General features: G+C 45.3%; 1 long non-coding RNA gene across 1 annotated transcript; it reads left to right on the forward strand.

The window, feature by feature from the left end:
• The first annotated feature begins 1338 nt into the window (after window positions 1–1338).
• LOC307212943 lies at window positions 1339–3274 on the forward strand. Its single transcript, XR_013837267.1, has 3 exons — window positions 1339–1414; window positions 1796–2860; window positions 3237–3274. It is a non-coding gene; the product is annotated as an uncharacterized lncRNA (long non-coding RNA).
• The last annotated feature ends 13503 nt before the right edge of the window (window positions 3275–16777 follow it).

Consider the following 16777-nt stretch of genomic DNA (forward strand, 5'->3'; position numbering starts at 1 on the left):
TCGGATGTGACATTGAATGCAAGCTGATGAAGGAGAAGAGTGTGCATAGGTCCTCTGTGTACATGAAGAATGCATTGAGATAAAGTGAAGGTTAAGGAAGCTGGATTTTGTGTTTAGGTCTTGAGTTTGGCGACGCATGTTGTCATTTATATTTTTGTCACTGTCAGTTTCGCAGTCCCGTTCCTGACCCTATAAAAGATGCTGTTTTCGCCGGGCTCTTTTGTTTCCAGATAGCAGTTTCATTAATATAAAGGATGTTAGTTGTCCGCAGAGGTAATGTTGTTGGATGAAAAATTAGGAGCTGGGAAATCTTGAACAGAAGGCAGTCTGTCAGGTAGGAAGAAAGTTTTATTTTCCAAGTTTTCACGTAACTGGCCAAGGCCTCCGTTGGCACAAAGTGGAGCCCTTAAGAAGGTCTTTTCATCCCATTTGAAGTTTAGTAGGATTGTGGCTTTCTCTGAGGCAGGCTATGCAGTTATGAAGCATGAGAGGGAATTCAATCAGAGATGCATCTGCTCAAATTTGACTCTGAAATTATGAGATTCAAAACACGCAAAAGAAAGTACTACTTCATATAACCCATAGTTAAAATATTAAACATTTAAAATATGGAATTTGCAACCACAATACATAGTTATGGCTACTGGCTTAGATGGGGATTAGACTTCAGTGGGAGATACACATTAAATTCAAAATATGTACAATCTGTGTACCAGTGTATGGAATAGTGGCACTGTACCAATAAACAAGTGTACACCTTTTTTTTTTTTTTTTTTTTTTTGCACAAAACAATTTGTATAGGCATAATGGAGATGGCTTGTACCTGTGTTCAATGTAACAGATGAAAAGGTCTAACATCATAGATGACCCATCTACCAATAGCTAATAGCCGTTATTGCTGGCTATATGAAACTTCCACGTTTAGAGACAATTTGCCACAGAATGCCATTTGCTGAGGAACAACAGCAGTGGGTGACTGCAGGCATCTGGTTGGCCACTGTGGAAAACAGGATACTGGCTTAGATGGACTACTGGTCTAACGTCACAAGTTTTTTCTTAGGATCTTAGCCTACGTCTCATCATAACAAGTGGCCCTTTAAAACTCCAACCACATGGAAATACAGTGGTACCTCAGGTTAAGTACTTAATTCGTTCTGGAGGTCCATTCTTAACCTGAAACTGTTCTTAACCTGAAGCATCACTTTAGCTAACGGGGCCTCCTGCTGCTGCCACGCCGTCAGATTTCTGTTCTTATCCTGAAGCAAAATTCTTAACCTGAAGCACTATTTCTGGGTTAGCGGAGTGTGTAACCTGAAGCGTATGTAACATGAAGCGTATGTAACCCGAGGTACCACTGTAGAACCAATGTGACAAGTTCATGGCTCCAGGAGTCTTGTATTAATGGCTACTACAGGTGTGGTGGTATGGGACGCAGGTGGCGCTGTGGGTTAAAGCCTCAATGCCTAGGACTTGCCGATCGAAAGGTCGGCGGTTCGAATCCCTGCGGCGGGGTGCGCTCCCGCTGCTCGGTCCCAGCGCCTGCCAACCTAGCAGTTCGAAAGCACCTCCGGGTGCAAGTAGATAAATAGGGACCGCTTACCAGCGGGAAGGTACACGGCGTTTCCGTGTGCGGCTCTGGCTCGCCAGAGCAGCTTTGTCACGCTGGCCACGTGACCCGGAAGTGTCTCCGGACAGCGCTGGCCCCTGGCCTCTTAAGTGAGATGGGCGCACAACCCCAGAGTCTGTCAAGACTGGCCCGTACGGGCAGGGGTACCTTTACCTTTACCTTTTACAGGTGTGGTGGCATCTTTTGCCGATTCTGCAGTTAGGACTCACCCTTGCTTCCTCTTGTCCTGATGCTGTCCTCCAGGGAAAATCATTCTTTATAGCTTAATTGGAGCAAATGACAATCCGGCTTTTTTCTCCAGATCATAGGTGCCAGCTCCTAATGGCCGAGGCACTTTTGTCCACCCCACCCCACCCCATGTTTTTGTTTTGAGGGAGCTGGACCCCCTCAAAGTTCAGAGGCAGTTTGGCACCACCCCTTGGCTCCTTGCAACGTCAGGAAGTCAAGCGACTTCCCACGCGTGATGTCGCAATCAGATTGAGGAGATGGGGTCTCTGCTCCGGATTGACATTTGCTCCCATTTAGCACTAAAGAGAGGGGCGCGGGTGGCGCTGTGGGTTAAACCACAGAGCCTAGGACTTGCTGATCAGAAGGTCGGTGGTTCGAATCCCCGTGACGGGGTGAGCTCCTGTTGCTCGGTCCCTGCTCCTGCCAACCTAGCAGTTCGAAAGCACGTCAAAGTGCAAGTAGATAAATAGGTACCACTCTGGCGGGAAGGTAAATGGCATTTCCGTGCACTGCGCTGGTTCGCCAGAAGCGGCTTAGTCATGCTGGCCACATGACCCAGAAGTTGTACGCCAGCTCCCTTGGCCAATAAAGCGAGATGAGCACCACAACCCCAGAGTCGGCCATGACTGGACCTAATGGTCAGGGGTCCCTTTACCTTTACCTAGCACTAAAGAGTGGGTTTTCCCTGGCAAAGGAGAAATGGTGGGTCAAGAGGAAAACTACTTGGGCCTGTGCTTTCTATACAACAGACAAGCAGAAGTGTCCATGGGCCTTTAGTCCCATCAGTTTCAACAGGGATACAAATAGGTGCAAAATTTCTCACGTCGGGGCAGCCTTTGCCTTCCATTTGTTTTGGACTAAAACTCTCATCTGCTCAAGCCGGCATGGCCATGATCATGTTCCTTACTGTGCTGGCTGGGACTCATGGGCATGGTAGTCCGAAACACCCCTGGAGCTAATAATTTCAAAATGAGCAGTCTTCAGTCAGTGCAACTCCAGAGTCATGTGACTGGAGTTAATAATAGGTAAAGGTAAAGGTACTCCTGACTGTTAGGTCCAGTCGTGACCAACTCTGGGGTTGCGGCGCTCATCTCGCTTTATTGGCCGAGGGAGCTGGCATACAGCTTCCAGGGTCATGTGGCCAGCATGACTAAGCCACTTCTGGTGAACCAGAGCAGCGCACGGAAACACCGTTTACCTTCCCGCTGGAGCGGTACCTATTTGTCTACTTGCACTTTGACGTGCTTTCAAACTGCTAGGTTGGCAGGAGCAGGGACCGAGCAATGGGAGCTCACCCGGTCGCGGGGATTCAAACCGCCGACCTTCTGATCAGCAAGTCCTAGGCTCTGTGGTTTAACCCACAGCGCCACCCGCATCCCAGCGGAGTTACGGTAATAATACTTTTCAAAATTAAACTGAGATTGTAGCAAAAGAAATGTAAAAAAGGAATAATAGTTGTGTGTTACTGTTTGCTAAAGGTTATTACCTCCTATGCAAGCCCTGTTCCTGTGTCATTAACAGAAACCTGACATGCTCTTCCTGGCATTGAAATAAGTGGCATGGAGATAATTAGTCGCTTCAGCTGCTAATTTCTGTGTGTGTGGCAGCAGCTAGAATCCAATAAATACCACATGTTCCCTGTTCTAGAGCTTGAAGCACAGTAGCTGCAGCAGTAAAAGGAGGTTGTTGGTAAACCTTGCCACAGAGACTAAGCCTGCAATGCATTGACAGGATTGAAGCATGGTAATAAAACTTGCGCATAGGAAGGTGTCATTCACAATAAGACAGTGTGATGCTATTTGCACAATTATCTCTGGAAAAACTTGAGCGAGTCTAAGGGTAAGTGAATGTTGGACAAAATACCTGGATCCATGTTGTACGATGCGAGAGAGAGAGGTTGCTGTCAATGAAAATCTAATGTTATACTAATAAACTGATTGAAGGTTCAACTGATTTATGATTTATTAGATTGTAGGGAATAAAATGATGGTAGCTTTCATATTCTCACTAACGAATATGAATGGGGAAAACACGTTGTCTGGTATACATCTGCTCGTCTCCTCTTTCTTCTCTGTTTCACTTAAGATATAGATCTAAGTTAACAGAGATTAACGACACTGAGCAGTTTCCAATATTGTGACGTCCACAGACGTGCTTTAAAAACAGGGATGAGAAACCTGACACTCCAGGTTTTTGTTGGACTTGCAACACCCCTGACCACTGTCCATGCTGGTTGGACCTGATGGGAGTCCAACAACTTTTTGGAGGGGTTCAGGTTTCCTTGTTTTCAAAAGATGAAGTTATAAAATGAAAACACTTTCAGGCTAGACTGTGGTAGGTACAAGAGAACACATACCTTTCTTAGTGGAAGATGCACAAATGTAGTTTGAGAACTTTATTACTTAAAAATTTGATGCACTATGGTGGAACAGTAAATGTGTTACTAGCACAGCAAACACCGGACTGAGCTAGACTGGTAAAGGAAAAGCAATTTATATGCACCGTATGTGCGATATAACAATGTGCCACCAGATGGCGAAGTGGAGTCCCATTTTTCTCTACTTGTTTTCCCCGTTTAAATTTACGTGTTTAACTGAAATGCTTCTTTGATGTGTCTGGATCCAGCCACTCTATTTACTCATCAAACCTTGAAGGCAATTGTGAAGTCTGTTGAAATGAAACCCATCTCCACTGAAGTAATATAAGTACTCTAACCATAAAATATTCTTTTTATTATTCCCCTCAGTGATTTTTTCCCTCCATTATGTAGTACTTGGAATATTTATTTCACACCCTGTGTACTTTATAGAAAGCTGTGTTGACTGTCAATTAAGTTCTTAATTTTCTGATTCCTTGCATGAAAGTACAGTCCATCATTTCTGCTGTTTCAAGGCTTTGGGATACAGACTAGGAGATGGAGCTCCAGAACATCTGGAGCTCCAGAACATCTAGAGGGTAACACTCTGCCTAACTCTGACATAGGTCACGTCTGCACTATGGACAATTGAAGATGCAGCTCTACCTACATATGCTGGGAACTGAACCTGTGGTCTTCTGCAGGTAAAGCAGATTCTCTACCAATTATATCATATTTGTATCCCACCATTACTCAGATTATTAATGGTCCTCTCTCCAACCCCCAATTTTATTTCACAACAACCCTGTGAGGCAGGTTAGGGAGCAATAGACGCTGTACTGCATTTTTAAATACTGTATGTATTCGGCTTAAAAGTGCCCTGTTAACATAAAATGTGTGCATTTTCTTCTTTTAAAACACATCAATGAGCCACGTGATTATACAATCCTCAGGCGATGTTTTCATATTAACTTCTTTTGTACGTTCTTTGTGCTTCTGTGCTAACTCTCTTTCGAAGAAGAAGGGTAAACAAAGAAGATGAGACTGTGCTACAACTCTGCAAAGGAGTAAAATGATGCCGACACATTGGAAAACCGAATCAAGAAAGGCTGTTGTAATTAAAACTGGAAATATATATTGTATTTAAAAAAGAAACAAACCCGCAGTATACATTATGTGCAGTTGAAAGATACAGTATCAGCCAAAGGCTGAAATTGTAAGAGAGAAAAATGTCGTTCAAATTCACACAATTCTGGCTGAAATAAGATTCACACAACCAGGCTTTTCCTTTTGTGAGAAGCCTAATAGGGTTCCAAGTCTAAATATTTTGCCAGGAAGTAAATCCCATTGAAATCAGACTAATAGATATGCTTATGATGAGTAAAGTGATTTGCTAATAAATGTGGTAGCAACTCAGGTGCATTATCATGTTTGCCTGAGCTATCTGACCTGCTGAGCTGAACACAGCTCACCAGGAGCTTGCTAAACCTGCTGGGTTTTGCTGCTTGCCTAGGTGGGGGAGCAAGGGGATGTGATATTAACTGCATGTGTGAAATTAATCTGCACAGTTTTGTTATGTAAATAACAGGGGGCGGGGCGTGATTCTTGAGCCACCTGCAGGTTGTGGGTGGGGAGTTCTTCTCCTCTCTCTGCCAGCACTGACAAAAAAATGCCTCTCCAAAGCTGCTATTTTCATTTCAGTGGAAGCCTCCATGGGCACCAATGGGAGCTTCCCTTAAAATGCAAATAGCAGCTTTGGAGAGGTGATTTTCATCCCGACTGCCAAAATGGGAGAGTGAGCAATCAAGAATATGCAGGCCACCTTAAGTCTTGGACCATGTTTGGAATGGTAGGGTACCACTAACCTGCAATGTTCAGAGCAAGCTGTATAATTTTAATGAATCCGAACACTGTCAGTCTAAACCACTTTTTAAAGACTGCGGTGGTGGTGGGGGCAACATTACAACTGACGGAATAAAGGAACCGGAGGACATGAAGAACGTTCTTGAATTTCACACCAAGAATACAACACTTTCTTTATGAACTCAAAGCCAATTATGTATAGGACAAAGCAGTAAATTCTCTCTTAGAGCTTGAAATGCAATTTTGTTCCAATTCTTCCTGACTAAAATAGGGTCACCTGCCTCAACAGGCTATGTCCAATACATTCCGTAAAACGGGAGTGGGGATTTTTGGACTTTCAGATGTAGTTGGGCTGCAGCACCCATAATCTCTGACCATTGGCCTTGCTGGGGAGTCACAACAACATCTGGATAATGTTTTGGGGAAGCATGCCTGGGGGGGGGAGTGCTTGAATGCGTGAGTGATGATGCACAATTGGGGGAGGGAATTATTGAGGGGGGTAGATTCAGCACATAAACAGGAGAGTACATGTCCCGGAGAGTATGAATGAATAGCAACAGGAGCGCATAACCTCTTCCCCAATGGCTGGGCATTCATGCAACAGGTTTTAAGCAGGGAGCAGTGAAGGAATGTTGCCTAAGCAGAGGTGGAGTTGCACATCACCAATGGCAACAGAACAAAACATGCCTGGGGGCGCATGATGCTCTAAGAACTTTGGATCTCCTTGCAGTACAAATGCAAACTTTTCTGCACGGGTGAAGTGTGAAAATATTCTCTTCTCTGACCCAAAATCAATGTTTTATTTCAAAATATTAAAGCTACATGTTTATTTTACAGAGAATATTATCCCTCTGATCTGGGACTCTTAGAATAAGTGGGACATAGCTCAGTGGTAGAGCACATGGTTCAATCCCAAGCATCTGCAACTCGGGCTGGAAGATCCCCGTGTCTGAAGAGCCTCTGCCAGCCAGTGCAGAAAATATTGGGCTGGATGTACTAACAGTCTGAGCCACTATGAGAAGGCCAGAGCCAGAGCCATCTTTAGCAGCTGGGGTGCTACCGGCGGTGGTGTGCAAATATCCACCCAGCGCCCCCAAGTTACCACTGATAGTGTTGGGGTGGCCGTAGCTGTGCACTGTCAGCCACCCAGAAGGGTGCAACTCTCCCCATGCAGCTGCAGGACAGCGATCCCTGCAGAGGCTTGGAGGCTTGGGAGGAAAGCTGCACGCCTACCAGCCATATGGTTGGGGGGGGCGCAGCTTCCATACTAAGCTTCTGCAGGGATCACTCTCCTCCTGAGGAAGCTTTATGGTTGACGGGGCGCAGCTGGTGGGTGTGCAGGGCAAGGGGAGGCCGCCGGCAAAGCCATGCAGCTCCCCCACTTGCTGGGGCATCCCTGAGAGGCCGGTGCCCTGGCGTGATGCACCACTAAGCCCTATGGGAAAGACGGCTCTGGCCAGAGCTTCCCCAACCTTGTTCGAGATAGAGCGAAAAGTAGAATCATTGGATTGTAGAGCTGGAAGGGACCCTGAGGGTCAACTAGTCCAATCCTCTGCAGTGCAGGAATATGCAGCTGGATTGAACCCGCAAACTTGGCATTGTCAGCACCATGCTCCAACCAACTGAGCTATCCAGCGTGGTCCATTCATGAAATAGTTATTATGGAAAACATCAATTAAGAGACAATCACTGAATGCAACCTCTCCTTTGTTCACCATAACAAATTTCTGTTCGTGTTGCAGCGTAATGGTGTGGCTCTTCTCTTTGATGACTGCCATCTTTGACAGCTGCTGTCTGTCCTTCACTAGGAAAAAAAGTTTGCTGGAAAACGTATAATGAAGATAAGCCAGCTGCAGCTTTCACATGTTCGAGAGCATATTGTCAGCAGCACCTCCTCTAGCATGGAGCCTGACCTTTAGATTATTAACCTCAAATAACCCTTTGTGCTATGAATATGCATGGCACTCCTTCCCACAGAAATGTGCTGCTAAGTCTCTGCTGAAATTGGCACTAGAGGGCATCAATGGGATTCGAGCGATTTCTATTTGTGGCAGAGAAGCCTTTGAAATGCATTGGCTTGGGCCACGCAGGCATGGCATGTTCAGGGAACCAAGCAGTTCAAAGTCCATCTTCTGTGAGGGGAGGGAAAGCGGACAGAATGGCTGAAAGTAAAACCTTACGAGACGGACTGAGGATTGGCAAAGAGGTTCCTGGGATATAAAGAAGCTAGCAAACAATTAGGCCAGAGGAACTGAAGCGCTGAGGGTGGGCAATGAATTGAGAGTGCGAGAAAAGATGGTTGGATGAACGAGACTTGAGGAAAGGGGCAGTTAAACGTCAAATATCAAATAATGTTCCATTGAGGCAAGAAGTGTGTAATCTGAGAACGGACTCTGAACAAACTTCATTGTGCTTAAGATCAGGAGGAACTGTATGGTATGGCCGCGTTGAGTACTAAAGAAACTGGCCAAGGAACAACAGAATGAATAACAGAAGAGGGGCAGAGTTATCTGAAACACAATAACCTTAGGAAATAAACTGTGGTGGCAACTTTGAGTTGAAGGAGTAGAATATCAGAAGAACATAGAACTGGGGTGGGGGTGGGGCAAAACTGACCATAAGCCTTAGAGACAGGAAGAGCTGTGGCAGGTGAGCCCGGGAGCTTGGGAAGCTGAGGTTTGTGGACCAGGAAGCCAAAGAAACACAGGATTGCTAGGTCTCGATCCTGACAGGGAAATGCTGGCAACTGAGGCTTCCCTTGTTAGAGCAGCATTGCAGCCTGACATCCTAAAGGGATACAAAATGGCTGGTCAGATCACTATTGTATATACCTGGCTGCAGGTATAGATGTGCACCCCCAGCCGCTGCACTCAAAGAGCATTGACACAAGGCTATGTGTCTTTGTAGCTACCCATCAACCCACCACATTGAACAAAAAATGCATTCCTTCTCACTGAACAACCTGCCAGCATTTTGTGAAAGCTGTTTTTGTGGTTTCCCCATGAAATGTTGCAGGTTTGATCAAAAGGTAAGAGCCCAAGTACTCTATCCATGAATTCATCTCTGCCAAATTTAAATAAGCCGATTGTCCTTTTCAGATATCCATTAGCCAAATATGAGAGCTAACTCACATTACCTTCAGCCTGCATTCCAGAACTCACCCTTTGGACTTTCTTTTCAGGAAGGCATTCTCGCTAACTACACAAAGCTGTACTGGAATGATTTCTCCCTTGGCACTGCCTAAAAGGCCAAACTACTAGTCAGAAGAGAAAACTATTTATGGGTTAACTTCTCCAAATACCACTAATCTCACTCATAGGACACCGGGCTCTGAATAAACACTGATCAAAGAAAGTCTAAGAAGGTCATTATTGAAATTTATGCACACCCTGACACCCCAAATTTTATTCATATTTACTTGGAAGTTAAGTGCCATGAAGTTCAACAGGAATTGCTCTGATACAGATATGGTTGTGAATTGCATCCTTTGCTGCTATGAAGCCACTGGCCAAGAAATCAAGGCTTCGTGTCACCTCCCTTCACCCCTCTTTAGAGGCCAGATAAGTCTCCCACTTTAAACCTAGGATAGTAGGGTGTGGCTGCTTCTTTGTTTCTGCAGGGAAAGAGAGCAGCTGGTGCACCACTTAGTTTCCCAGCTTACTTTATTTTATTATTTATTTATTAAATTTGTATACCTTATACCCACAGGTCTCAGGGCGGTTCACAGGGCTTAATCCAGCATCCACTGATTTTCCTGGAGGAATTCAATGCAAGTCTGTTAGGTCCTCCCAGCTACACTGCAAAAGTAGGGAAGCTGTAATCTTGCTGACCTAGAAGTCCTACCCCCTGTTTCTCCTTTCTCCAAGACCTCCCCACAACCGATGCTGTTTCTTCAACCTGAGCCTAGTCTGGAGAATGTCTGAGCCCTGCCTTTCATCGATGATCAGACTACGACTCCTTGAGAAATGCAGAGGTGGAAATGTAGGTAGCTACACTTCATATTAGGGACGTGGGTGGCGCTGTGGGTTAAACAACAGAGTCTAGGGCTTGTCGATCAGAAGGTTGGCGGTTTGAATCCCTGTGATGGGGTGAGCTCCCGTTGCTCGTTCCCTGCTCCTGCCCACCTAGCAGTTCAAAAGCATGTCAAGGTGCAAGTAGATAAATAGGTACTGCTCCAGCGGGAAGGTAAACGGCGTTTCTGTGCGCTGCTCTGGTTCGCCAGAAGCAGCTTAGTCATGCTGGCCACATGACCCGGAAACTGTCTGCGGACAAACGCCGGCTCCCTCGGCTTATAGAGCGAGATGAGCGCGCAACCCCAGTCGTCTGAGACTGGACCTAATGGTCAGGGGTACCTTTACCTTTACACTTCATATTGCAAAGCAGCCATTGCCAGCACGTACTGAGAGAGAGGAGAGAGAGAGAGAGAGAGAGAGAGAGAGAGAGAGAGAGAGAGGTGATACTTTAAATCTAAATAAAGAAGCTTTGCATCAATGCTGTTAGCTGTGGCCAAGCCTAGGATTGCAGCACATGCATGCTCCTGAAACATGAAAGTTGTGCACTTTGTCACTTTGTCTCCATGGCTGGATACGTTTCACCTGCTAAATATCTCTGTGGAAGGCAGCTAGCACAGGCAAAGGCCCTAATGAAAAGCCAGGAGAACTATGGACAACATGTCCGCAGCAAAAGAATTGGCATTGTTTCTATAGGAAGGCTTCTATTCACTTGCCCTATAAGCGATCTAATGAGAACTACTTAGCTGCTATGCAAGCAGCATGTCATGACTGAGGCATCTGTTTTAGTGATCTGAAACACACAAGCGAGTTCTTTCAAGGAAAGGATTATAAACATTGATCCGCAGGGCAATAATTAACCGACGAATGGTTTCGTGACGCTATGAGGCATAAGTGCTGAAAGATGATTCTATGGTAGTGTTTTAAGCCAAGCACGGAATGGTTTTTTAAAAAGCTCTCCCAGTGCCAGAGGATCAATTCTTGTCATCCCAGCCTCTTCATCAGATGTAGTGAGTTGGACTCCAGGTGTGGCAGCAGCAAGCAAAAGGTACAGTATAAATCACCAAATTGTCCCAAGAAATCCTCCTTTGGGAAATCTGTGACACTACAAGTATTGTTGGACTCCAACTCCCATAATCTCTGAACATTGTCTATGCTGGGAAGCCAAACAACATCTAGGAGGCTGCAGGATTCTCTCATGGACAGTTTGCTGAAACATATATATATATTTACTAATTCAAAATCCACTCCTTATTTACATTGTCATCAAACAGCTCTCTTGCTTCTTTACCAGCTTCATTAAAAAACAGTGCTGACTGAAGTCTTATGCTTACCTGCTCTCCTTGTAGTGAATGAAACACAAATGATGGCTTTATTTCAGTTCTCTCTAGAACAGGCATAGGCAAACTCGGCCCTCCAGATGGTTTGGGACTACAACTTCCATCACCCCTAGCTAACAAGACCGGTGGTCAGGGATGATGGGAATTGTAGTCTCAAAACATCTGGAGGGCCGAGTTTAGCTATGCCTGCTCTAGAATTCAGCTGGTGTTTTGTGGTTTGTTTGTCTTTGGTGGTGGTTGGTGTGGTGGTTTTGGTTTTTTGCTTTATTGTTTTGTTTCCAGATTCTCTTCTGATGCTGTGTCATATTTGTGGCTGCAAGCTTTGTGAATGGATGCCGTGGGAAGTTGAAGAACGAAACAGAGAGAGCCCAACGGAATGCCACAACTCTTACTACAGTTGAACTCAAATACCCTCGATTTCTGTTCTCAGCTGGTACTGCCCTCAACTGCTTCCCTGTATATCCCATTCACAGATCCTTATGGGTTCCGTTCCAGCTAGAGATTGGAACCAGACACTGCAGAGCTTTAACACCTACTGGAGTTTCAGCTTCCTAGAAAAGTCCACCACTCGTGCTTGCTGTGGCCCAGGAATAATCAGAGGCAAAGTCCACCTCTGAAGACAGCCCCAAGGAGAGTAATCTAGGGCCCACAGTCTGGCATTCTTTATCCTCCCCCATTATTCTAAATCGTGCTGGCAGGCAGTCATATGGGAATCAACCCATTCCTTTTTAACAGACAAAACAGCAGCTAGAAAACTAGCTAGATCAGACATGACCCTAAGGGTCTTATTTGGCAGCAAAAGAAGACCCACTATGTCCTCTGCTACCCAACTAATATTACAGAGGCAGGGCATGTAAAAACCAGTCATGGAAGATTTATGCTGCTAGGGTTTGCTGTTTCCCATTCAAATTAATTTAATGGTTGCCAGAGGTACAGAGTGCAGGCTAGTTTGATGCTAGGGGTAGGAATGGGAAATTCCATTTGAGCAATTCCCTGGAGTTAAGGCACTGGGGCCACAATTAGCAAGCAGGAAGCAAGGAAGGACAGTGGGCGGGACAGAAAGCATCAGCTCCACAAAGAAACGAAACGAAACAAACACACGAAGGGTTGGAACTAACTGCTCTGCTAGCATGGCAGGCTAGATCCTATGGTGGAATTTAAGCCTTGGGGGAAAAACTGAGTTGGCCATGCCTTTGCAAATTTGGCAGGTTAAATAGGCCTGGTTTCAGAACAACCTCCTACGAATGATGCAGAAGTCGAGGGAGGCAACTAAGAGAGATCCTATGATCCTCCTGGCTTATCCCTCCTCTACAATCTACTTGGATAGCAAGCCAATGTTCTGAACTCCTTGCCCTGCAACCAGGTGGGATTGAGGCCCTGAGGAAACGTTGGGTATGATTCTACTGGACTGATCTCATTTGAAAAATTTAGGCTGGCTCAAGTACTGTTAGTTACCGTACCCTCCAACATTTCTCCAATGAAGATGATGGTGATGATTTCATTATTTATGCCCCAACCACTCTGAGTGGCTTCCAACATATATAAAAACATAATAAAACATTAAGCATTAAAAAAAACTTCCCTATACAGGACTGCCTTCAAATGTCTTCTAAAGGTTGTATAGTTACTCATCTCCTTAGCTCAGGAGTCGCATAACTCCAATATTTATCTGATTAAAATAGGGATGTCCTACCACACACTCCAGCATTTCCCCCAATGGAAATAGGGACATCCCAAGGAAAAGCAGGAAATTCCAGGATAAAATCAGAAACCAGGACAGCTTCTGTAAATCCAGGACTGTCCCTAGAAGATAGGGACACTTGGAGGGTCCATAGTTTGCAGTAACAACCAGCAGAAGGAGTATTGGCAGTGGGGGCAGGGAGTCCTTTTTCACTGGGTCTTGGTTCTCAAAAGTTTAACTGTTTTTCACCCCAGATGAGAAGCGAGGGAGGTGTATCACTCATCCAAGTCATTCTCCTCCTTGTACATTCAATCTGTCATTAGCTTTGATCTGACCTAAAACTTCATTTGTGGGATTAGCTGTGTGAGCTCTGTTCGTGCAAGCAATCCAGCACACCTTTTGGCTGCAAGAGTTAATCAGCCAGGTGAAGCATGCTTCTGTAAGTTCAAACTGATTTCAAATTCAGGGAGAGGCTGTGCTGAATTTCACAAATGATTGTAGCAACTGACTGACTTAGAAGGAGGTGGTTTGTCCAGTTAGCCCAATATCAACCAGTGTGGTGTAGTGGTTAAGAGCAGTAGTCTTGTAATCTGGTGAACCAGGTTTGCGTCTCCGCTCCTCCACATGCAGCTGCTGGGTGACCTTGGGCTAGTCACACTTCTCTGAAGTTTCTCAGCCTCACTCACCTCACAGAGTGTTTGTTGTGGGGGAGGAAGGGAAAGGAGAATGTTAGCCACTTTGAGACTCCTTCGGGTAGTGATAAAGCGGGATATCAAATCCAAACTTTGATTGGCGGCAATTTTCTGAGTTCTTTTTCCCATTTAAATGACGGTTCCAGACTGAACTCGGGACCTGCTGCACACAAGGGTATATACTCTGTCGCTGAGCGATGATCCTTCCCAAACGTTTGAGGATCGCTTTTATTACATGTGCTCCAGGATTCATTGAAATGAATGCTATAATATCAAGGGGAAGAATGCTAAAAGAAAAGCAGACACTGGTTTTCAGAGGGCCCATCAGTCACTTTCTCTCATCTGACACAGATCTCATGCATGGAACACATGCATGCGCTCCTGGAAGTGCAAGAGAGTGATGCAGAGGCTGTTCCTAAGATGACAGCTACCCCAAAATGGAGCCTCATTTAGGACTGTGTGCCATTATTCTCACCACCATGTGAGCAGTCATGTTACTGAACCACCAGCTGAAATACAAGGGAGCTTATCAGCATTAACAGTCCCTAGTGGGTCCTATTCTACAAATCCAAACCACAGAGGAATTGCTAAATGGGGAGAGAAGGCTGGGCCCACGTCAAACAAAAGCCTCTTATATAATGAATTCAACGGGAAAACAAAGAGAAAACCACTGCAAATCCCAGCCTTCAATCTGTCTCTGAGATATCAGATGACAGAGGAAATATGTTGGACCCATTTCCTTTTGTCCTGCAAATAGATTATTTGTAGGCCATGTGCCCTGGGTGCTACAGCAACCCCAGTGAGGAGAGAGGAAAGTCGTCCCATCCCGTCCCCCTCCCCCCCGGCCACACTCAGGGAAGTTGCATCCAGAGAAGTCAACAGCGCTGGGTTCTGTTAAAGTGGTTTATGGTTTTTATGGGTGTTTCCAAATGGGAGCTTATCAGTGAAAATGGGTAGCTGATAAACTGATTTTCCTTTTACACTTACTGACATTTTCCCAGAGAAGGGAAATATGGATTAAATAGGGCAGTGATTATGGGCTGGCATTTGGATGCCAACAACGTCATGTGCCCTCTGCAAAAAAACCCCTGCATTTATGAGGAGTACCAGACAGAGGGCCTTCTCAGTGGTGATGCCCGCCCTGTGGAATGCCCTCCCATCAGATGTCAAGGAAATAAACAACTAACTGACTTTTAGAACACATCTAAAGGCAGCCCTCTTTAGGGAAGTTTTTAATTTCTGATGTTTTATTGTATTTTTAATATTTTGTTGGAAGCCACCCAGAGTGGCTGGAGAAACCCAGCCAGAAGGACGGGGTATAAATAATCTAATTATTATTATTATTATTATTATTATTATTATTATTTATTAATTATTATTTAAAGGTAAAGGGACCCCTGACCATTAGGTCCAGTCGTGACCAACTCTGGGGTTGCAGCGCTCATCTCGCTTTATTGGCCGAGGGAGCCGGTGTACAGCTTCCGGGTCATGTGGCCAGCATGACTAAGCCACTGCTGGCGAACCAGAGCAGCGCACAGAAATGCCGTTTACCTTCCCGCCAGAGCGGTACCTATTTATCTACTTGAACTTTGACGTGCTTTCGAACTGCTAGGTTGGCAGGAGCAGGAGCAGGGACCAAGCATCGGGAGCTCACCCCGTCGCGGGGATTCGAACTGCCAACCTTCTGATCAGCAAGTCCTAGGCCCTGTGGTTTAACCCACAGTGCCACCTGCATCCAATTATTACTGTCCCACCATAAACATCTGGAAGGCCACTATTAAAGAAATGCCTTTCAGATTTGGAATGGAGGAGAATCTTATGGAGCTCCTAACAGTGGTCTCAAAAGCAATGATGTAGTAGAGGGGGACAACAGCTCTGGGACTTTTTCAGAGCATTAGTGATGATATCATCTGCCAGACCGCCCAGGTAATTAGCCGACCCTCTTTGATCTGGCAAGTGATCACGAGGGTTTCTAGTTTGTTGGTGACAGATGAGTATAGGGGAAATCAGAGAATAATGGAAATTGTTGAGCAGAGGCTGGATACATTTTTCTTTTTCCTTTATGGGGTGTATGAGAGAGTGGGAAGAGACATCAAGGGTTGGTTGTTAGCCCATTGAACAGCCTTTCTTTGGGAATCTCAGCTAAGAGCACCTCCACTCATTCCAGCCTTTAAAATATCAGAAAACGAACTAAGCCGCACACTGAGAAAAAAATAACCAGACTGCTCCTTAAAAAGAAGCACAGAAGTGGCTTTTGTAAAGTTCCCCTGTTGGGTTGACAGGAGGCAATTTGTAGCTGATGGAGACAGACCACGTCTGCAGGCAGTGTGTTTTGTTTTTTTCTAGGGGTACCCCTAAACATTTTGTGAATCTAACGAGAGAAGAAAGCAAACATTTAAAAAAATTTAGTTTCTTCTCTAGCATGGTGAATCGTCCGCTCCGTTGCTACCCCTGATGGCAGCCTCATTTCCTGAGTCTCAGGTGGAAGCGAGCATTTAATGTGTGAAGTAGGAGTTGGCATGGTGATTGGTCAGTTTTGTTGTTACCATCTCTGATGGCAGCCTCATTTCCTGTCATGGTGTTTCCTGAGTCTCAGACAGAATGAGAGTACCCCTAATCATTTTTTTTAAAAGAAAAAAGCACTGTCTCCAAGTGGGCAAGGGGTGCTCTTTAAGTCGGGTTCTCTATCTTGGGCTCTGTTGTTATACAGTGTGACCGGGCCAACAGCTCCTTGAGCAGGTGTAGGCCAGGAATTACTGTATAATTCCATGTATAAGACAATATTATTTCATTAGAAATAAAAGGCAAACATTGGGGATCATCTTATACAGAGTGGGGATGTGCGATTGGTGGCGGCAGTCACAGGAGCTTGGCAGAGTGTGATTGGTTGCTACGGCCAGGCCTGGGCAATGTCCCCCCCCCCCCAATTTTTTTTTGTCACGGACTAAAATAATAGGGGTTGTCTTATACATGGGGGCGT

The sequence above is a fragment of the Podarcis cretensis genome, assembly GCF_951804945.1.
Source record: "Podarcis cretensis genome assembly, chromosome: 3".
Lineage (NCBI taxonomy): Eukaryota > Metazoa > Chordata > Lepidosauria > Squamata > Lacertidae > Podarcis > Podarcis cretensis.